This window comes from Schistocerca americana, chromosome 7, assembly GCF_021461395.2.
Source record: "Schistocerca americana isolate TAMUIC-IGC-003095 chromosome 7, iqSchAmer2.1, whole genome shotgun sequence".
NCBI lineage: Eukaryota > Metazoa > Arthropoda > Insecta > Orthoptera > Acrididae > Schistocerca > Schistocerca americana.
The window spans coordinates 468,642,770-468,666,618 of NC_060125.1; the positions used below are offsets into that span (position 1 = coordinate 468,642,770).

The 23,849-nt window shown below is 44.3% G+C and overlaps 1 protein-coding gene across 1 annotated transcript in view; it reads left to right on the plus strand.

Moving 5' to 3' along the window:
• Positions 1-485: 485 nt before the first annotated feature.
• Positions 486-23,849, plus strand: part of LOC124623190 (tropomyosin) — a gene marked incomplete in the record, with an annotated part of 138,467 nt that continues 115,103 nt past the window's right edge. Inside the window, 1 exon segment of the mRNA XM_047148996.1 lies at positions 486-630.

Below are 23,849 nucleotides of genomic sequence, written 5' to 3' on the forward strand. Positions count from 1 at the left end.
TGCCTTCCACTCTTCCGTAAAATTACTGTGAATCCCCCTTCTAACTCTTATTTGTGAATATGCTGCGCTCTTATTTGTGAAAATGTCGATTAGGAGAAATTTTGGTGAATGGTGAGACTGCAAGTTTAGAAGAGAGTTATGGATCAGAATCATAGCTATAGTTGCCAGATTTCTGGGCGGTGCCCCCGATCTTTCTGTAACATGACGTCACTGATACACCCCTCTTTAGCACATTCCTCCTACCGCACCGCTACCCAAAAATAATTGCGAGAACTGTGGAGGGGTGTGAGGTGATCTCCCTCTCCAGAAATCACCGGCGGTAGGGGTGCCTGCACAGCGTTTTCGCACGAGAGTGGGGGGTGGGGAAAGAGCAGTTTTGAAACGAGACCCCGCCGTTGGCGCGCGGAGCGAACTTAAAACTCGCGCCAAAAAAGCGGCCCGGCCGGCGTCGCGGGCCAGGTGGAGGGGGCAGCGGGCGCGGGGTGGGGGCAGGCGGCCTCGGCCGCGGCGCGCCTGGTAAGGCGAGGCGAAAGGCGAGCCGACCTGGAGCCGGCCGTTGGCGGAGCAGCCAGTCGCGTGCAGACTCGAGGACCAACTAGACGCCTGCGGCGGGCACTTTCGTTGTACGAGGTAAGTGATCGCGTCGCCGGCGCCCTACCCCCACTGTCAGAGTACTGGCGAACCCTTGTCGTTACCTGTTGCCCATAGAAAAATGAGCAGCAGTGCGCTTCAAAGCGTGCGCAAGTGACTGTGGATGAATCGCACAGTTAGAAATTTTTCCCCCCATAGAATATTGACATTTGTTTATATTTCACTAAGCTTGCCCGCAAAATTCAGATATTTGTCAAAATTATTGAACAGTTGTTGACGGTAAACGGACCATCACTAACAGACACCCGGCTGTAACAAACAAAATACATGCTCTAACAACATTTAAGGGAGTCTCATTCATCCCATATCACTGTATACTTCAGTTAAGATTTCCAGTCGTCGTAGTAACGTAAATTTTTGGGACTGTCATTGACCAAAACTAAAAGCAATAACACGATACTCTGTTTTCATTTTCATTACGTACTCTGTCTGTTTGCACGAATATAACAGAACATGCAGAAATAGCAACAAGTCAATATAGGCAAGAGGGTAAACAAAATGCGCGTCTTAACGTATCTCATATGACAGGATCTCACTAGTTCCGTTGACTTTTCGAAATGTGTGTAAAAAAAAAAAAAAAAAAAAAAAGTGTTAATGTAGCAGCGCTCCTTTTATGTCTGTGCAATCAGCTTCATCTGAACAGAATAAAAACGATCATCGTGTCTTGTTAGGAAGTGTACTAAACCAACAAAAGTTTTTTTTTCCAAACTGAGTTTATTCCCAGTAAATGGGTCGGCAGCCAAAAGACAATATTAAGCGGGAATTGACTGCCTCGAACATTTCTAGCAGGTAACTGAAGATACTCATATGTCACTAGCGGTATTACGAACTGAGCAAAACAAACAATACAGCTGTGGAGAATAAGCTGCTTGATCATTACCTTTATAAACAATCACCGACTGCATACTTACCTGATGGGTTACACTAAGTTGGAATTACGTAAAAAGCACCGAAGTGCTAATGCTCGTCACTACTGTAAGTTATGACGGCGGTGGATGCGATGTTCAGATAGACTTGCAGAGTAGGGAGGGAGTGTCGGTCATAACAAGGTAGTAATATGATTAAATGAGCTAGTTCTACATCAACGAATGTATGCTTCGTTAATGTTGACTGTAGTGTGGCGTGTCCAAGCTCGAATAGATCTGCATTTCACGAGAACAGGCGGGAATCGAAGGCATGTGAAAGTTTTAAGTCAGTTCTTGACATGTGGTTAGGAATGTATCTGGGTTAGCCCATTCACAAAATTCCACGTCCGTCTGACATTAAGTTTTGTTTGTGTGTTTCTCCTACAGCTGGCGATGGCATTCCTAAGGAGAAACTGGACGCTTTATTGAGCTTGCATCCAGGCCACAGTGGGGTTGATATCAGATGGAAACAAATTCAGGCATCAGCAATATTAGCTGTCAAGTGCTTGTCACAGGTTAGGGAACAAAAGACACGGCGCCGCCAGCTATATTGTCCCATTGTGTGTATAGACCGCTGCGTCGGCACGTACGGCATTGTCTGCGCCGGCCCCTCGCTGACACATCAGGCAAACACCATCCTTCCCATGTGGATCGTGCGTCGCGAGCAGCGTTCCCGTTGCTTGCACTGAGAGACCGTAAACCAAAGTAAACGCCCCCCCCCCCCCCTCCAAATTGATTCATACATTTAATCTGTAGACACATCAAAGTTGAAGAGCTGTTAGTGTCGAGTGTGATACACTGATAGTTCTGCGTAATCTGTCGAGGGTCAAGGGATTTCCTGAAACGTTTTTTGTGAAATGGAGCTACTGTGCTGCTAGATTCATTCGCAGCAGAGATACGGCACGTTCTTCAGTTTATCGGTCAGAAGTGAAGCCCCCAACAGAATTGTGATAAGGTGCTAACTAGTGTGTGTGTGTGTGTGTGTGTGTGTGTGTATGTGCGCGCGCGCGCTCTTTTAGTCAGTGCTAATCACGTTACAATAAAAGTTAATTCTTTCCTCATTCCGTAATCTACCTGTATTGTCCTCTTGATTTGATTATAGAGATAAAAAGTTCCGAAACTTCGTGGCAGATTAAAACTACACTGGTGTGGGACTCGAACCTGCGACCCCCTGCCTTTCGCGGGCAAGATCTCTAGCTATGTATGAGCTATGCAAGCACAACTCACGATCAGCTCTTGACAGCTTTACTTTCGCAAGTACCTCATGTCACTCGGCGTTAAATTTCGTTCACTAATTTTTTTCCAGTCTTCCTATCAAATATCGATGGCTGTTACGTCAGTTTCCAATATCAAAGTAGAATTTAAACAGTGACCCACCTCCTTGCTTTTCCGTAGCTCATGTAAGATACACATACATAAAAAGCACAAAAATTCATCATTGGAAGTTTGCCTTGTGTAATACAGCTTTTCAATACACACCACGCAGTTTGTATGTGTAGATCCTCGGAGTTTGCTACACATTCATCTTCCCTGATTTCGCCAACTTGCAAACATACTTTCCAACGTAACCCAAATCTAAAGCTACAGTATAGTTCAATCTGTCACCTCTACAAAGATTTCGCGTGGCGAACCATCACACTCTTAACTAAAGGTAGTTCGTGAGGAGGGAGATCTGGGTCATAGTACCATCGACAGCGAAGACTACACAACTAGCCTGATAGCAATGCTTGATGAGAGTGAAAACTGGCAGATTCCCTGCGGGAGGAGTCATCCTGATGGGTGGGGAGAGTAATTTAGGGTAACTTAATTTCGGAAGTATACTTCTTGCCATTGACTCAGTGGGAACTGTCGTGGGCAACGCTCTTGGCAACGAAGGCATAGGAATCGAAATGTGACTTAGAACTTCGGTTTGGGTATCTCCTACCTCTCCCTCCCTCCCCCCCCCCCCCCCCCCTTTACTCAAAAGTGCACATATGTAGTAAAGAACGGCTCACTCGGAGATTTTTTGCAGAGTCAAATTTTAATTTTCCTCCGGAATGAACCCCGTAGCGAATCTCTAAATGACTGCTCGAAGTAAATTCGAGGCCTGTTGCTCCCAGTCGGTCGTCAGCACGTTGTAAGTATAGCAGTTGCGCTCGTAACTAGAAGTTTCGAAGCGATAAAAGATCTACCAGGACAGAAAACACTTGTTGAATGCCAGTTCGAGATGTACCACGTAGATCAGTCGCGACAGCTTCTCGTGTGGGACGGAGAGTCTAGAACCGGCCGGCTTTGCGGGCGAGCAGCAGAGAGACTCTGAGCTAGCCTAGGCCGAACCCCAGGGCGGGCACGGAAATACGCGGCCGCCAGAATAAACTGGCAGACTAAATTTAAGCCGAGCGCCGCCGCCGCCGTGGAAAGCGATTGGCGTTCCCCTCTGCGTGGGTGGCACGCCCGCGCCCCCGCGCCAGCGGGCATCTGCGGTTACTAGGCGACGACACAGTCCGGTTCCCCAGCAGCCATCGCAACGGCGTGCCGTGGACCCGAGACGTCCAATAGCAGCAGGTAGCAGCCTGGGATCTATAACTCCGCTGCTGGGAAAACTAAAATCATTGTCCTCTCTAAAGCAACAACTTCGTCTAGCTAAGAGCAATTTACTATTGTTGATACTCGTCTTACGACCATGCCTCAAGCGTCTACCACTAAGGCGATGACGGCCAATTATCTTTTCAGTGCAGATGCACACCAAGCTCAAACTCTTACGGGAATCGGCGAGATGCCACGAGTAATGAGGCTGTAGTGTGTGGTATAAGTGGAGAATTTGGATATGACTGGAGGGATGCTATAGCAGTCCGGATGACGCAGCGGCCAGCGCATCTTTCTGATAAGCAGGAGACTGATTCGAAAACCAGTCTAGCACAAATTTTCAGCTTGTCACATTGATATCAGTGACCACTGGTAGCTAATGTCATTTCCTGTGTGTGTGTACTATTCCGTTCCAGTATCCTTCAAAACCCTTCGCCATCTGACAGAATTACGTCGCTGGCAAACCTCAGTCCTTCATCTACATCATTCTCCTCAAGCCACTTAATTGTGTGTGGCGGAGGGTACTTTTTGTACCACTCGGTCCTCCAACCCTGTTCCAATCGCGAGTAGCGCGTGGAAGAATGATTGTCGGTAAGCCTCTGTATTGGTTCAAATTTCACGAATTTTCTCCTCATGGTCATTACGCGAGACATGGGGGTGGAGCAGGAGGGATTAATGTTGTCAGACTCTTCCCGGAGAGTGCTCTCACCAAATTTCAGTAATAAATATCTCCGTGATGCACAACGCCTCTCTTGTAACGCCTGCCAATGGAGTTTGTTGAGAATCTCTGTAACGCCCGTGAAGAAACATGCCCCTCTTGGTTGGATCTTCTCGATCTCTATTAGTTCTATCTGGTAGGCATCCCAGGTAGATGAACCATACTCAAGAATGGGTCGAACAAGCGCCTTATAAGCCATTTCTTTCGCGGATGAGTTACATTTCCTTAAGATTCAGCCTATGAATCTGATTCTGGCATCTGCTTTTCCCACTATTTGTTTCATATGGTCACTCCGGGTAGTTACTCCTGGATACTTTACGGCAGATACTGTTTCTAGCGGTTCGTCATGAATAGTGTAGCCTCACAGTAGTTGTTAAATTTATTTACGTTCAGCGTCAACTGTCAAAGCCTGCACTATTCATCAATTCTCTGGAGGTCATTCTGCAAATAGGTACTATCTTCTGGAGTTGCTACTTTGTTATAGAGAACTGCATCTGCGAACAGCCTTGGAGAACACCCGACACTTTCTACTACATCATATATATATATATATATATATATATATATATATATATATATATATATATATATATATATCGTAAACAGTAATGGTCCTATTACATTTCCTGATTTCTTCCTGAACGCTAATTCCTTCTCTAAATTTCTTCGTTGTTTCCTTCACCATTTGCTCAAAGTACACACTGAATAATATCTAGGATAGGCTACAATCCTGTCTCACAACTACCGCTTCCATTTAATGTTCTTAGACTCTAATAAATGCAGTTTGGTACGTGCACAATTTGTAGATAAATTTTCGCACCCTGTATTATATCCCTGTTACTTTCAGAAATTCGAAGCATATTCCAGTCGACATTATCAAAGTCTTTCTGTAAATCTACATACGCTTTAAACGTGGGTTTGCCTCTGCTTAACCTAAGACGTAGAATCAGTATTACCTCGACTGTTCCTAAATCTCACCGGACCCCCAAACTGATCTCCGTGGTCGGCTGCTAACAGTTTTTCCATTCTTTTGCAAAAAACAAAGTCAGTATTTTGCTACCATGACTAAACTGATGATTGCATTCTTCTTATTGTCACAGGGTATTTTGCCTGTCTCATGTCATGGTCGCTAAGCAGTATAGAAAATAACAGCTACTGAATAGTGCTACAGAAAACAGGTTTAGGTGAGAAATCAGGATAACTAATGAGATACTGAATCGCGGAAATTTATGGCTCAATCTGACTGAAGGAATCGCTTGATGGGACATATCCTGAGGCAGCAGTGAATGGAGAGTAGTGGAGGGGGGAATAAAATTTTACACAAGGCTTGACTACACTAATCTGGTTGATGTGGATGTAGACTGCAGGAATTATTCAGAGGTGAAGTGGCTTGGATAGGATTGAACAAATGTTCGGACTGAAGATTAAGTGACGACTGATTTAGCACGTGCGTAGTGTAATTCTTTCCAAAACGCAGTTGTCGGTAAAGATGGACACACGTAACTGCAAGCTTGATAATCGTGCTTGAGCGTCCGTAAGGAAATTTACCACGACCATTTTGACTGGACAGCTGTTTGCTGCCGTATGTGTTTCTAACTGCGCAACCTTGAACTATCCTACTAACAAAGCAGAGGCTTCAGCGCGAATACTAGTAATGCGTAAGCTTTTATAGGAAAACGTAAACTGTCGGACAGTATCCATGGCGATGTTATCGATCGTTCTTAACCGCAACGATAGCTGATGAATTTCATTCGTTATTAAGGAAGTCGACCTTGTCTCTGATGTCACAATATAACTAAGAGGGGTACCCCTGGCAGAACACAAAACAATTGTTTCTACAGGCGGCGAAAAAGAACGTAATTGTTTTTTTTAATCAAGCGATCGCAGGAAAATAAACTTAAACCTAAATGTAAATACGGGGCTACAGCTGACCTCACAAATTGACTCTCACTTGTAAATCAAATAGTTCAGGATGGAGGGAAGCTGAAATATTTGTCCTTTCTAAAGGTCATTATGCCAGTCACCTGAGCATATAGTGTGCTCACTAAGATAATAAGGGGTATTTCGCTACATTAAGCAATATTTGTATCGCATAGTTTCCTTTCCCTTTCTATTTCTAATACGACACTGACGAGTTTTGCTGACGTAAAATACGTGCCCTTCACTGTTTTCCTTTGTCCAACATTGCTTACCACATTTTCTGCTGATATAAGTGAGGATGCGCGTTCTGTGTTATGTTTGTCAAACTCACGTTGTTTTAACCTGTCAAGCAATAACGCTGTTACTCTTCCCTTCAGAATAACAGACGTTTGCTGAATCTTCCTTCTAATATACAGCACAGAGGCAACAAATCAACTACACTAGCTGACACAGTGAATCACTGTTAGATACGTGAACGTGCAGCCCTCAACTAATCTTACAGTACTGTACTAATTTCGGTAGCGTGTAATGAGGAATAACTCTTAACTGAAAGAAAGCTGTGTCAATGCAGCATTGTAATACCAGCAGTAAATCCCTAATGGATGTACTGCACTGAACTGATTACATTACTATGCTGTTACTTTAAACATAAATTTCACTTAACTCTAGACTTTGATCGTGATGCTTAAGGGAAGAAACTCTGGCAACCTATTATGTTGTTCCATATAATTCAAACAATTTTTTTCAACTGAGTCGAGTAATATCGAAGAATTAAAATTTTACGGGGCACCCAGAGATGAGTTATTTCAATTCCAGAATTTCCTACTTGTATTCTAAATTAGGTACACCCGCGCAGCTGCTTACTGTGCTTGACTCCCCGCCATGAAGAGGATTTGGTTTGCCTCGTCAGAAGTGCAATGTTTGACATTGAGTTCTAAGCAGAGAACCTGACAACGTCTACTTGGATATCCTTGCGGACGACTGTCACAGACATTCGTGTAGCCGAATGTCGGAATGGTGTAAGGACGCTAGTGATGAACGGTCCTCTTTTTAACCATTGAAAAGGTGTCGTTTTGTCGACAGAACATTGTTAGACGGGTGTTACACTAGCAAGTTTCATTGACAAAATTGGTTTGTAAAGTACATTTGGTGTAGCGTAATAGGAAACTTTTATTAGTGCTGCCTTTCGCCAAATTTATTTGATCAAACGTAGTGCCTCATCCTCATTTGATCAAAGAAATAGGATTGTCTTCTGTTTACTGCAAGGAAAAATCTAACGTCTATTGCTGATACAGCATTTCTGAGGTTAGTGTTATGCTCCGTAATACGAGAGGCACTAACCTGAATACTCACTGAAATGTGCACTCATCCATTCGTAAGTAATTTTTTTACGACTTCAGGTCCTCGACTTGCAGCTCGCATAATAAAATTTATTAAATGGCTTTATTATCTAGCTGTGAAGCCCACGGCTTCATAAAAGTACGTTTCCTTTCCTCTTTCCCCCCCCCCCCCCCTCTTCCAAATATAAACGCAGTGCAGTTGTAGTACACCCAACAGCAGAGGATAGTAATAAGTCTTCATCGACCATTCTGAGGCAACAATGACTAAATATTTGACAGAGTAATAATCCTTTTTGCGTCACATTAGTTTTTTGTCAATGTGATGAATATTCGGTCAATTTCATTGTCAAAGAAATTTGATAGTGTAAAACCGGCCTCTAGAACGATTCGAGCAACGAGACTATGTAGTTATTGACTGCCTTGTATGCATTTGGGCTGGTTTTTAGCAGCACACGGTGAGATGAGCGCAGTGTTAAGTTGGATACAAAGCCTCTAAACCTGTTCCCCGATGCGATACCGGCTCGGCCGATACGCCGCCTAGTCGGAGCCAGGCAGCGGTTAATCTTGCGTCACCGCACGGTGTCTGGTTTCAACCGTGGCGGGGACAGCACGTGGTCCTTCCCTCCTACGCGCCTGACGGCGGCTGGGGAAAGCGACTTCTTGTAGCCTCCGTCGCAGATGACAGGGCCAGAGATTCCGGATGCAGCCAGACAGCTACAGAAGTGCCACTGGTGCTACACAGCGTCATACACAGACTGCAGTGTCGTAACGGCTCTCCTTCAAAAAGTTACGTGGAAACCAAATGAGCTGACGCTCGAGTTGGCGTCTTACCCTCTTCACACATGTGAAAGAAACTACTTCTAGCTTCAACATCGTTCTCTAAGTCAATACCCGTTTTCCAGTAAATAGCTCTATCCCTGAAGCTCTATTCTGGAACGTTTGCAAAATACCATCTACGACTTCCATAATCACTTCGTTGGACTCGATCATTCGTTAGGTAAGTGAGTAAAGGGAATTCAGTCGATGCTGTGCTTCTCAAAGCACGTATGCGCGCTGGTGCGTTGTCCCGATGAAGGACTTTTTCTTTCGCAGACCAGGAAACAAAATTTTCAGAAATTTTGTCCAGCAGACTTACGGTGTGTTTGTAAATTACTGTCTTAATCTTTGCAAATATGGAGAATCAGTCTGGTCTCGCAGGAAAGACTTGGCAATATACTTTTTAACAAAACAAAAATTTATCTACCACTTACATCATAGCTTTGATTTTTCTTTGGCTTCCAACTAGCAGAACTGCATATATCTCACACGGTAATAAACAGATGCACAAAATCAGTTCGCTTGTTAATATAGTCTACGTACTGCTGAGAAATTAGTTCTGTGATTTCTTCAGTTGCCATCAGTGCTACTCTCGTATTGTCAAGATCATCTGCTTATTTAATTCATGTGAAATGTGCAGTAATCTTTCTTCTAATGTACTAGGAACATCAGCTACTTCACACTCTTCATTGTCTATCGTCTAGTAACATTTGATACATTTTCCTCAGTGTTCCATCTTTGCAGTTTTCGTACGCCCTTCACACGAACCATAGTATGACCACACGCGAATTAAATTGTGGAATGTTGGAAATGGAACACACATCACAAACCTCCACTAACTTAAAACGATTTTCCTTTAGCCATGAACTGACAGTGACTTAAGACTATGATATTCCATTTCACTCACTGGAATGAAACATAAGACAAAGTTAAAACACCATACAAGCAAAACTATTCCGTAGATTATCTGCGCCAATACGGTACATTTGCGAACAAATGTTTCATTAATATCAGTCATCTATACACTACGTCTTTCCGTAGAAGAAATAAGTTGTTAAAATGCAGACTTATTTCACTCATTATTTTATCCATGATTGGGGGCACACTCACCAGTTTTAAAAGAACGAGGAAAGTTGTGAGCGGTACACACTCGAATCAGCAATTTGATTGTACATCACAAGACATATATTTCTTGTACAAATGTTTCGCGTCCACTGAAACTGTGATTTCTGTAAAATACTGTTTGTTTCCGTTTTCGTACGTCACGTGGAGGTGACACTTTCGCACGTTTGGATCTTAGCCCGCGAATTGTGGTCTGTATGGCGCAGTCTACTCATCCTAAGCGTGTTTTGGGAATTTACGAATATCCTGTCATAAGCGTCCACAATGTGGTGGTGGTGGTGGTGGTGGTGGTGGTGGTGGTGGTGCGCGGCAAGAGGGAGTACTTGCAGCCCACCGCCCTGGCATCTGGACTACCATTGTTATTCATTACAGAATTCTCGTACACCACAGATAACGACCAATTCTGTGGAATATAATAAGTTCGTCACTTAATAAAGTTTAGCAATTTTGACATGACACATCTCGAAACGCATTTGTATCGAAAATGACAGTTTCATCCTGTCCTCCCCCCCCCCCCTCCCCGCCCCCCCGCCCTGGGAAAATTTCTGCTGATGACAATGTACCCTATTGTAAATGTCGATTTTTGGAGACTGAATCTCTGGCCAGTAGAAGAACTATACACACACACACGCATGCGCGCGCACTAATCGTTTATCGAATGCACACTCATGAACGTTATACTAATTGGAGACCAATATATATGGACCTTTAGATTTAATCATTTTCTTAGGTTCATACTTCACATTAATTGCGAAAGACTTCCCTTCAAACATACTCTTTAGTTCGGGAGACTTTACACGCCACCTTTCCCAACAAAATTCTTTAAACAACATAACAGTATGGTACTCACGACAGATTCAAAACAATTCGACATGGAGTAGCATAAAATATATTCTGCGAATTTTCGCTGCAACGGATAATTTCTTCGATCAAAGTACTCTCACCTATACCGGCGCTACCATTAAATATAATTCTTTACGAAAACGGTTTTTAATACCATCAATGCAGTGTGCATCCAAGGAAGGTATTAATTGTTTAATGTTGCTGTTTCGAAACAAAATTTTTTGATTGTTTTAAAAATCCATCACGCGTGTCGCATGACAGATCCGTTTCTTGTTCAAAGTACTAATAAATATCGTTTTAGTCAAGGTTACCATGCACAATATTGGGAACATAATGTTCCAGTGCCACGTCTGCATAACTTCTGTGAACGTTGTGTGTGTTGGGCCGCAGACGTTATCATTGGTCGAATGACGGTAATAAAAACGGTTTTGGTAAAAGCATTTTATTTACGTGGTATCCCTGGTGCACGTAAGAGTACTTTGATCACACTGAAAATCTGGGGAATATATTTCGTACTACTCTAAGTCAACATTGTTTCGAATCGTATCGTCAGTACCATACTGTTTTTGTTGGGGAAGGTGGCGTGTATACGCCCCTGAAATGAAAGTCTTTTGCAATTAATGTGAAGAATGAACCAAAAAAATAGATTTTAAGGTCCATTTATAATGGCGTCCAATTGGGATTGAACTACTTACGTTATCCACTTACCACGGTAACCAAGGGATGATGGTCTCCGCTATGACTTGGCTCCTGGTGTTCCGTAAACGTAAAAGGAATGTCAGAAGTATTTCCTTAGGGTTTGCTACTTTCATATTCTGTAATTTATGCGAAGTCAAGTAATGAAGTGCAGACCCAACTTCAGATAGGACGGCAATCCGGCAAAGTGGGCGGTTTAGCCTGCGCTCGCGTCTCTTTCACCTTGCCCCCGAGTGCTTAGCTCAATCCCGGAGGGGCCTTGGATTGGATGGCAGCCCCCGCAGAGCGGTGCGTGGTGCGTGACATTCCTGCCGCACTCGCGTTGGCCACGCATGTCCCTGCCATGTCACGTACCAGACCACCGCTCCCATGGCCCCGTTTTCGGTGACACCGCTGAGGCCACCTGCCACAATTACGCTTAAACTGTGTCGTTCACAGGTCGGACGCGGTTGCTTTCCCTGATCTAACTCCGTAAGGACGCAGTTGTACACACTGTGATTCTCGTGTGACCATCGCATATACCACATTACGATCTTGCAGGGAACAGAGATTAAGGCGTGTGCGGACGCGTCAACTTTTCTCATTCGCATGACCTAGAAAGTTTCCAAAATTACTTCCTGGGGTGTTCCTTCCAGACTACTCGCAGGCCTCGCTATCAACTTCCATTTCGTGCTGACCTGTACCATCTTCAGAAATGGATATTTCATTATTTTGTATGATCCTGTATTTTTTAGTGTTTTTTGGGCGCCTGCTTCCAATTTCATGCATTAGTTCTTCCTCTACATCCATAGTCATGCATTTCGCTGCTCCTCTTTGCAGCAATAGTTCGCTCAATTTTGAGTAGGTAACAGCTGATACTAGTACGAATTACGCCTGTCACTAAATTTTGTGAATGAATGCACCCAGGAGTCAGATTTAGCAAAAAGTGTGCTGGAGGATAGCTATAAACAAGTTCACTGCGTCAGTCCCGTATTTTGCCACTAGGCGTTTCGGTGGTTCGCGCCATCATCTTCAGGTGGAGGATCGTGCAGTTCCATTCCTCGTGTTAGTGAAGACCATAGACTTAGATTCACAGCAGCAGACAAAGTGCAAGGCACATTAGATTTCACATGCTGCTGATGATAAAATCAACTTTCGGGAAGAGGCACTGTTAATAAACTGGAGAAGCGTGAGTGGCATTCACGCTATGAGGGTTCCGTACAAACTTAATTGTCTTTATTATTATTATTATTATTATTATTATTATTTCGTGTGGTCCAATGGCCTGGTGCAAGTCTTTCTATTGGACGCCACTTCGGCGACTTGCGTTTTCTTAACCTACCTCCGTTATCCAACCGAGGAAAGCGGACGTACATTTTGCCGTGGAATCCGAATCGCTTGTTGTTTCTTGCGTCTCTTCACATCGTTGACGTGAAGGCTAGTTTAAAACAAAGCCAGAGAAATTTGTGGTCCGACCGATATTCGATCCCGCTAACATTCCTATTCCGATAACGCGCTTTATCGATACATCACCAGTTCTTCGTATAAAGATCGTTCACCTGTAGGTTTTGATTGAGTTTGCGAGTGTCAAAATATGTGATATAAATGATTGCAGGTTTTGACTGCTTCGACTTAGAAGCTGAAGTTCTTTTTATACCGCTAAAGAGATCGTAGACCTTAGTATGTCACACAAACGTCAGCTTGATACCTCTACCTGTTCCTGAAAAAGATCTCTTACCTGTGGAGCAGACAGGCGGACAACAAAGTGCCCCTGTATAAGCGTTTCGTTTTTCTCGGCTGAGGTACAGAACCCCAAAAACATGTCAGATATGACATGTGTAACATCTTTGAAATGACAGTGTTAGCATAGCGTTTGAAGAGCATATGCAATTGCTAGCAGTAGGCAGCACCTTTTCGACCCTACTCATCCTATAAGTTCACGTTTATTCATGTATCTTAACAGCGCCTTTACTGAAAACCAGTTTTATCACCAGTGAAGGACGAAACATAACCTGCCTTGCACTTGTTTTGCCTCTATGAAAAGGCGTCTGTGCTTTGCACTAACACAGGCAATGTAAATACACAATTCTCCACCTGAAGATAGTTACAAAATAAACAAGTGACTGACGTAATAAAATGTTTCATTTGATTTATAAACAGTTCCAGCCCTTATGATTCCTTCCTTTATGAACGAGGTACTCACTAATGACGAGAGGTGTGCAGATTACAATTTGGTCTACCTCCTTAAAGGTTTTCACAGTTTTAGGAAAACTTGTTTTACGCGAGCTAATTTCTGGTCAAATCGACTACTCGTGGTGAGTGCGCTTCGTGTACGAGAGTGTAAATTCGAAGTACTGAGCCATCGATTAGCTTAATGTAAAATATGAGGCTGAAATCTTTTACAAAATGTTTTATCTTTGTTATAAATAGTCACAACTATTTCAGCTGTAGAATGACAATCAGGTCAGTAACCCCTGTTGAAGTGTATCTATTCAGTATTTATTGCATGAGCAATTTCTGGCCTACGCCATTCTTCAAACAGCAGTATACGAGCATGATTTAACTAACGCAACAATGTCTACAGTGGATAAATTGGATATGCTAAGGAAAATGACAGATTTTTGTTTCATACTCGATTTCCCTCGATAGCCTGAAGTAGAAACTGAAATTGCCACTGCATCATTGAAGCGACCAGTATGCCTGTAACCTTGGCCTATGCTGCAGCGTCTGTTTTCCCGCCAAATGGCTTGCTGGAAGTGTTTGTAGTGTTACGTCAGCGCCGTTCATGGCTCGCTCTTGGACCGGCGGTTCGAAATGCGCGCGCACCGCGAGAGCTGACGTCATGGCAGGTGGGTAACGGCCTGCATTCCGCCGACGCCCGTCTTTTGTGCCTGGGATGACCTACCAGCGCCGTGATTAACCCTCGAAAGCCGCGGGCTCAGGGGCCGACTGGAAGGAAACAAAGAAATGAGGAAACGGAAGTCTTCTGGTGTATTTCATCTCTGCGCGTCCTGCAGGCACGAATCGTCTTACTCCAACTGTACTGTCGTAAGTCATGGATTTAAAAAAAATGCACGCCAGTTAGTCGTGAGCAGACCTTCTGATTATTTTCCTAATGGATTTGCACTTAATGTTTGTAGTTTAGTGTGCGTATTCGAAGCGGGAAAATTCTTGTGGGAACTCTGTAATGCGTGGGCTTCAGTCGCTCGTTTCATTAGACACTTGATAACTTCAATTTTTTCATGAGCATTAACAACTGTTTGAGCGCTCGAGATAGCATAGTGGTTACAGTTACAGGCCGGAGGAAATGGGGTTTAATGCTTCGCCTGGGCAGGTGGCATGCTTCGGTTCATTGGCAGGGTATTGCGAATAAGCAGTCAATCTACAGATACCTACAAAACACTTGTGCATTCCATCATAGAATATTGCTCAAATGTGAGGGACCCATAGCAACATGACTAATAGGGGATACTGAACGTGTACAAATAAGACACATCTGCTCACAGGTTTGACTCACAGAAGAGCGTCACAGAAATGTTGGAAAAACCCGAACTGGCAGAAGCTTGAAGATGACGCGACTTATTCTGCGAAAGCCTATTTACAAAACTTCAGGAATCAGCATTAACTAAAGGATCTAGAGATATTCTTCAACCGCCTAAGTATTGCTTCCGTATGGTCTTGTAGACAAAGTTAAATTAATTACAGCACATGCAAAGGCATTTCAGCCTTCTTCCTGCACTCCACACACAATTGGAACAGGAGATGCCGTAACACATCGTAGCTTGCTAACCACGCTCTTCCACATAATTCTGTAGTTTGCAGAATATACATATAGAAGTACCAAGTGGTTATGATCACAGCGCAGCTACTAAGAGGGGTCACATGGCAACGAAACTTGGTAGATATTCAAGGGGGTTAACGTGGAACCGATTTATAGGGGAAAAATTAGTTCCAATTCTGGCCATCAGGTGCAAAGATATCGCCATGAATGTCAATGTGTAGAAATGTTTCTATATGTAAAGGGATCAGGAATTGGTCGTGGGTAGAAATGACCAAACAAGTGAAAAACTAATAATTATTTTATTATTAACCAACTGCTTACATTTTTTTTTTTTTTAAATATGAGCACTGGAGACGTCGCCGAGATGCTGTATTGCGACATATTTGCATCTGGTGGCCAAAACTGGAACTAATTTTTTTTCTAGTGTAAATCGCTCTCCCTCGCTTCCTTATGAACCCATTAGCATATCTACAACGTTCCGCTTCCATACGATAATTACGCCCACACTGGGCCTCTGCGAGTAGCTGTGCTTTAATTATAACCACCTGGTAGTTGTCAGTTTCTTTGGCCTTATCCAGTATGGTTCTCTCAAAACGACCATTGCATATCTTTCCTTACTTATATCCAACTGACAATTAAGAAGTTAGTAAAACCTCGTTGTCCATAGCACGTCGTTCAACATTTGATTTTTTCCTTGAATCCTCTCTTGAATATCGAGTGCTCCCCAGCCCCTCTAAAGCTTTGCCTCTGATGGACTGTGGAAGGACCTGCCCCCTCTATAGAACCCTGGGGGCACAAACCTTAACTATTTCTCTCACCCTCTTTTATGGTTGACGGTCCAACGGATGTAATTCCATTCTTAGTCTTTCCCCGTCTACCATTATCGCTCTCTCGACTACAAGATATTCTTTACTCTGTCATCGCACTCAATCGGGTTGGCGAGGCGTCGGAAGGAGCTGGAATTTCTCTCTCCATGGGCGAGCCCCGGGGGAACAGCTCGTCTGCTCCAACCTACGTACCGATCCGATCCACACACTTTCACTACTCTTTAAATTGTTTTCCACCTCTGGCATTAGTATTGCCTTCAGTGTCTCTCTTTCACCAGTCTTACATCCTTTCCTCATCCGGTCACATTCTTGGTGGACGTCACTCTCTCTGGATGAGCGAACCGTTGATCGAGCGACTGATGACCCCCCCTGCCCATTCAAGCAACTGAGTTTCCTGACATCGATCCTTCCTTGGCCAATTGCCCTAACAGGCAAAAGATCATAACACTCATTGTGATTTCCGCTAGTTGCCAGTTTTCTGTTTGATCTGCGAATGTTCTTCCTGGATGTTAATAGGGCTCTTATAAGGTAGTATAGGACAGAGCATCCTCTGTATTTGGTTGTGCCATATGTACACTCATTTTCAGTGAGTAAAAGTCACCTCTCATAATTAAGTCGATGTAAACAGTGTAATCTGATGATATTAAATGTACACGGCGTAGTTCAACCTATTTCATCCTCTTCCCCCTCGCCCCGTCTGGAACAGTACTCATATTTCATCACCTTCGGTCACGTTGAAGGTTGGTTCAAATGGCTCTGAGCACTATGGGACTCAACTGCTGAGGTCATTACTCCCCTAGAACTTAGAACTAGTTAAACCTAACTAACCTAAGGACATCACAAACATCCATGCCCGAGGCAGGATTCGAACCTGCGACCGTAGCGGTCTTGCGGTTCCAGACTGCAGCGCCTTTAACCGCACGGCCACTTCGGCCGGCCGTTGAAGGTTGAAATACACGCGAAGATAAAAGGCGCCCCACGAAAGAATTATCCTAATGGGAAATCGGTAGATATGATGTACGTGTACAAACAATTGGTTAAAGTTTGAGAAAAATTGGATCATTTATCCAAGAGAGAGCTTAACAAATTGTGCATGTCACTACGCGTTGGTCCACATCTGGCCGTCAAGCAGGCAGTTATTCGGCTTGGCATTGATTGGTGCAATTATTGGACGCTCAGCTGAGAGATATAGTGCCAAATTCTGTCCAGTTGGCTCGTTGGATCGTCAGAATCGCGAGATGGTTGGAGAGTCCTGCCCATAATGCTCCAAACGTTCTCAACTGGGGAGACATCCCGCGACCTTTCTGGCCAAAGTAGGGTCTGACAAGCACGAATACAAGCTGAAGAAACTCTAGCCGCGTGCGGGCGGACTTTATCTTGCTGAAATGTAAGCTTGCCATGGAGGGCAATAAAACGGAACGTACTAGTAGAATGTTGCCGACGTTACCGCTGTGCCCTAAGGGTACTGTGGATGACGACCAATGGAGTTCTGTACGAAAAGAAATGGCACTCCTGATTGTCAGCAGTAAGGTGGGCGACGGTCAGATCGGTATCCCACCGCTATCGGGGTCGTCTCCAGACAAGTCTTCGGCCTGGAATCTCATTGACTTAGAGCTGTCTTCAATGACGAGTGCCGCTCCGATTTGAGTTCCGATGACCACCGAAGACGTGTCTGGAGAATCCCCGAACAGTGGTGGGAAACCAACCTCACTGTCACCCGTCGGCTACAGATTCCGTCCCATTCGGATAAATTCTTCGTGGTGCGTCTTCATTTTTTTCTTAGAACGTGTTTTAAAGTGAAGTCGGAATACCAACCAGCTACCGATGCCTCATTTTGCGTAGTAACAGGTGTTGGAGATATACCCGCGCGCTAGGATGGTTATTTTAAGACCCGTGCAGATTTGCTATTCCCGTTGACACAACCTGAGTTAACTGCCTCTAATGACAACGTTGAGCTCTGCCCTCGCCTACTTGTCTGAGCAGCGGCACGCCGCAGCAGCGGCTGCGGGGCGGTCCCCCGTTACCAGATGATCTAGGTCGCGCCCACCCAAGGCCGGCGTGTCCGTTCGCCTGGAACGAGCGCTCCTCCAGCGGCGGCTGGCGTGCCGTGTCTCCAGGAACGCGGCCCTCCCACCTCCTCCCTAATGGAGGAGATAGCGTCCGCCGTGGGCCGTTATCACACGCGTCTCTGCGTGCCTGCGGCTGCCGAGATAGCCCGCGGTCCGTACACACGTTTATGGCAGCTTTCCTACAGCTGTGTCCTTCTGTCTGCTGCTGGAAGACATCTTGCAGGCGGTCCGCTCTTCAAACGACTGTTTACTACATGCTCATGACACCTTGAAGGCTTGACGACAGCACATCACTCCGTGCAGTAAGAAACACGCCTGCACACAAAAATACCACACAAAGCACCCACACAGTCTTTCAATTTTTGTCTAGGACAATGAATGGCGTTGCCCTAGAAATAAAATAATTCCTATCCCCTAGCTCCGACCAAGGTTTCCAAGAGATTTTCCTTCGTTGTCAGGTAAACACCTGAACTGGTAAGCCCCTCCCATTTATAAAAAATAAAACTACTCAAAGCAGCACCAGGAAATGAAATTTTAGAATTATCAAAGGTGGTGAAAGATTATTAAAATACACCCGTTCAAAAAGACAGCAGAAACGTACTTTGTAAGTAATGAATACCACAAAATCAAGATAACATGGCCCCCGCCCTTGTACCTCTGCAAGTTCCCCGCTGTAATGGTCGGGTCTAAAAGATCCAGCTCTTCTGGTCTGAGTAGCGAATGAAAATCAGAAAAAGGCTATAAGGTAGGGACACACGCACCACACGTTTTCATTACATTACAGACATGCATACATAACATGATCAAAAGTATGTGGATACTCCTACGTAATGCAGAACTGACCACTAGGTGGCGAGACAAGCGGACCCTTCAGTATAGAACGAGGCGAGAATTATTACGCTGGCAACAGAGAAGCGGTAATAGCGGTATGAGTAGTTAGAGCTCAGCCACTTCGAACGTGTAATCACTGGATGTCACCCTATTATCAAGTTCATAAGAGACATCTCAGTGCTTCTAAAGCCCTGGAAACGCGGAGAAGCAACCACAGTTTTAAAGGGAGATCAGGCAGATCTCATATACTGACGGACGAGACTGTCGAGCACTGCAGCGATTGGTTGTAAAAAAATCGCACGAATACAGCCGGAAGAAAGTAGGTAAAATTGTGAGATAAGACCGCGTCTTATCCCTCTTCGAACTCCTCCAAAACTACATTTCGACTGTTGTGGCTGTCTTCAGGAGTCTTCTCGTGCCTCCATGGCCATAAGCCTCTAAGATAATCGCACCAGAGGCGTTGAACCGTATTTAGAGAAGTTTGGTATGACGCGTAACCCGTTCATACAAAGGATTTTTAGCTACAAAAACATCAGAGTTGATGTCTTTATTTCCAGCGAGAGCTGGTTGCTGGACAACCCGTTAACTCCTTTGAGGCGCGCTTGGACGCCTCCGTTTAGACTCCAAATCACGCTCGGAGCTGATCCCGTGACCCAGAATGCTACCAGCAGTCCAGCTATTACAAAGACTGTGCGTAGTGGAGTTAAAAGGAATGGAGTACGGTGGGCGAGCAATGGTTGGGGTTTAGAGGTTGCCTGGAGTATGTTACCTGCGGTTAGGTGCCGTGCCAATAGTGAAGTATGGGGGAAATGTATTTAGAGTAGGGGAGTGTTTCTCATGATTAGGGTGAGATCACCTTTTTGTGCTTAAGAAAACAGTAAATTCGGAAGGATATGAACACATTTTACAGCATTTTGTACCGCTTACAGTAGAGGAACAGTTAGATACATTGTATGAGCATGGCTGTGCGCCCTTTCATAAAGCTGCTTGTATGAGACAATGACTTATGGACTGGCCAGCCAGGAATCACGATCTGAATCTAATGGAACACTTTTTGGATGACTTAGGATGTCGACTTCGCTCCAGACGCCAGCCTCCTACATCCTGCCGTTCATCCATAGACATTCTGGCATTTCAAAGTGATCCCAGCAGCCACGACGTTATTAAGGCAAAGAGTGGACACACACCATTGTCCCTTGATGTCCAGATACTTGTGGTCAGATAGTGTACATGCATACAATCTCTTACACACATCAGATTCTGATCTTTGTCTGGGACAATGGATAACAACGTACCAGAAATGAATTACTTCCAGTCTGCCAGTGCGACCAAGGTTTCCTTGTTTGTAAGACGTATGCTGGAACTGCAAGTTACCTCCTAAATATTTCCAGTTGGTAAACCCAATGCCCCAGTTCAATCCTTCACTGATAGTGGCTGGAAAGAACAGAGTCCCAGTACGCCAAACGGCCCACTCTCCACCTTGTAGACAAGAATGAAAAATTCAAAAAATAGAGACCCCGAAGGCTGTATATAATGGCACCAAATTTGATAGTCTTGCTTGATGTCCTTAATGAACAAGACACTGTTCCGCACTGTCGAATAGTGAGTGAAAGCTGAGTTAACAAACCATTGGAGCAGATCTGATTGGATTCAGAGCTTCCTAGCATATAGAAGTCACCGCATCGTTTTAACGAGGCAGTCGTGCCGGTGAAGGTAATTATTACGAAAAACGTTATCATACAGAGACCATAATCAAAATTAGCCCGTATAATCATTGCAGCTGTCGTTTAAATTTAACTACACATTCAAATTTAAGGACGGCCAGAGAACTTCGGTTGGAAAAAATTTAAATATAAATCGAAATAAGGGAATTGCAGTGCTTTACTGTTGCTCTCATTCTAACACGGGTCAGAATAGGCGTCCGCTAGATCGGAGATAATAGCAGCAGCTTATTTGGTTACGTATTGCGAGGTCGGAGAACTAAATGTCCGCGGCATGACCAGAACTACCTTGACATTAAGCGTCGCTGAACCGCTTGCTGTGGGCTATACAAGGTCGTATCCATTGAGACCACTGGTTCTTAAACAGCCGTACATTTTCAGTATGCATAAAAATCATACGCAGATCTCTGATAATTTTTAATAGTTAACTTTCAACAGCACTGTTGGTGTCTGTTGCTGATGATACCAATCATATTGTACAATTTTTAGATGGGCAATTTGGAAATGTATTTTCAGCAGGGTATTACTAATTGCTAGCATTGCCATCGAAAAAATCACTGAATTTCCTTACATTATACTCACTCTTAGTCAAGACGACGAGAATGTTGAAACAATACATTCTCATACACTCTGCAGAGTCTATGTAGCTTCTTGAAGTAAAGAAAACACGGTGGCTTGTGTGGAAGAAAGGGGGTGTCTCCCCATATTCCTAAATGCGGCAGGAAAGAAAAAGACGAGACTGATATTATCTGCTAATGTTTAGAAAAATATTTTTATTGTAATCTATGGAAGAATATTGTTAACTTTCTCTGACACAAGTAATGAAAATAGGAAACGGAGCTTCGTCAGTAAATTCAAAGAAAATTGCATCTTACTTTACCATAATGTGGAAAATATTATTTTCCATTGTCACTGGTCACACACTGTACAGAAACATATGACCCAGTCATATGACGTGTAAACAAGATTTCCCACGCTGTTTTTGCCGGGTGCTTGGCTTAGCGTTCAAGCGCTGACTGCTTGTGAATCAGATGGTAGTTGTGGTGGTTGGTTTGTGGGGCGCTCAACTGCGTGGTTATCAGCACCAGTACGAATTCCCAATCGTTACTCAGTCTAGTCTAGCCACTTTCATAAATGATAACACAAACACCCAGTCCCCGGGCGGAGAAAATCCCCAACCCGGCCGGGAATCGAACTCGGGACCCAGTGATCAAGAGGCAGCAACGCTATCCGCTAGACCACGAGCTACGTCTTCCGAGGCAAAGACTATCTCAGCGACATTGTCTATCATGCTTTTTCCTCGACACTGATATTTAGTGTAATATATCGTAACATGGCTATCGATCCCTGAACAGGTCCCTGCAAGTGATTGAGAGAGGTATTTGAGTAATTAAGGTGGCGTTCACTCAGCATGGAGACGTAAAGCACAGAAACTGGCGACCATAGATTCCACTGGATTGTAAAAGTAGCCCGTAACAGTTACGCTTTTCGATTTCGCGTCTGACTGACTTGATTAGTTTAAAGCGTGCCGACCAAACTTAGTTATGAACATAATAATTATTACTATATTTCGTGTTGGCTCAGTCGCCTGATGCAAGTCTTTCTATTGGACAATACTTCGATGACTTACTGTCCCGGACCTACGTCAATTATCCAACAAGGGGATGCGGACCTACAGTTTCACGTAGAATCTGAATCACGTGTTGTTTCTGGTGAGACTTCACATCGTTGACAGGTAAAGGCAAGGTTAGAGCGAAGACTGAAAAATCCGTGGTCCGAATGAGGTTAAGTGCCCCTCGATTTTCAGGCACTTGATTTATCGCCAACCTACCAGACCCGACATGTATGTAGATAGAATGAGATTTTCACTCTGCAGCGGAGTGCGCGCTGATATGAAACTTCCTGGCAGATTAAAACTGTGCCGAGACTCGAACTCGGGACCTTTGCCTTTCGCGGGCAAGTGCTCTACCAACTGAGCTACCCAAGCACGACTCACGCCCCGTCCTCACAGCTTTACTTCTGCCAGTACCTCGTCTCCCACCTTCCAAACTTTACAGAAGCTCTCCTGCGAACCTTGCAGAACTAGCACTCGCGCGCCAATGGAAAAGGTCCTGAGTTCGAGTCTCGGTCCGGCACACAGTTTTAATCTGCCACGGAGTTTGTCTGTAGATATTTCTTCTATAGGTTTCGAGACCTGAGTTTCCGATTATCAAAATATTTTACACATTTGGCTTTTTTCTTGTGATTGCATTGACTTAGACGCTTTAATTGTTTACACCGCCAAGGGACTATAGACCTTAGTATTTGATATAAATTTCAACTTGACACCTCTATCAGTTCTTGAGAAAAAGGCATGTTAACAGACGTACCGGCAGCCAGACAGGCGGACGACAGTGATCCTATAAAGGTTTCGTTTTCACAGAGTAAGCTACGGAACGCTAAAAATATAATTTTAATATTTCCTATACGTTCAATGAATTTTTGATACTGCGTAAAGTGTAAAAGCGTGTTTAATAAGGGGAATATCATTATGAGTGTGTACCATTCCCAGCAATGGCCTTTCATCTGCCCTTAGTGAAAACACAACGGTGCAGGTGAACGAGTGCAGAGCTTTCTGAAGAACCCTGACGCGGGCGCGCCGGCCTCACCGCGCTCGCTGGCTTCCGCTGCAAGATGCAAACGGGAGCGCATTCTTGGGTACTCAAGGATGACGTCGGCACAGCCGCCCGGCCCGGTTGACTGACCGTGAACTGAAGGCTGCGCCTGCGGAAACCGAGGCGATGTACGCTCGCTGTGCTGCTCTTAGTCGCTCGGCAACAAGATAATCTTCCACGCTTGAGTTAGGGCACTAATGACGTCCAGGCATCCCGATTTTTACATTTTCCGTGATTCTCCCAAGTGTCGCCAGGTGAAGTTTGGGGTGTAATTGATCCAAATAGAGTACAATCAATTTAATATCATGCTCCTTGTCCAAGTCTTGGTTACTAATGACCTCAGCGTCGAATATGCGATAAACAATAACTAAGTTCGTAGGACAAAATATTAGCCCCCCCCCTTCTGCTTAA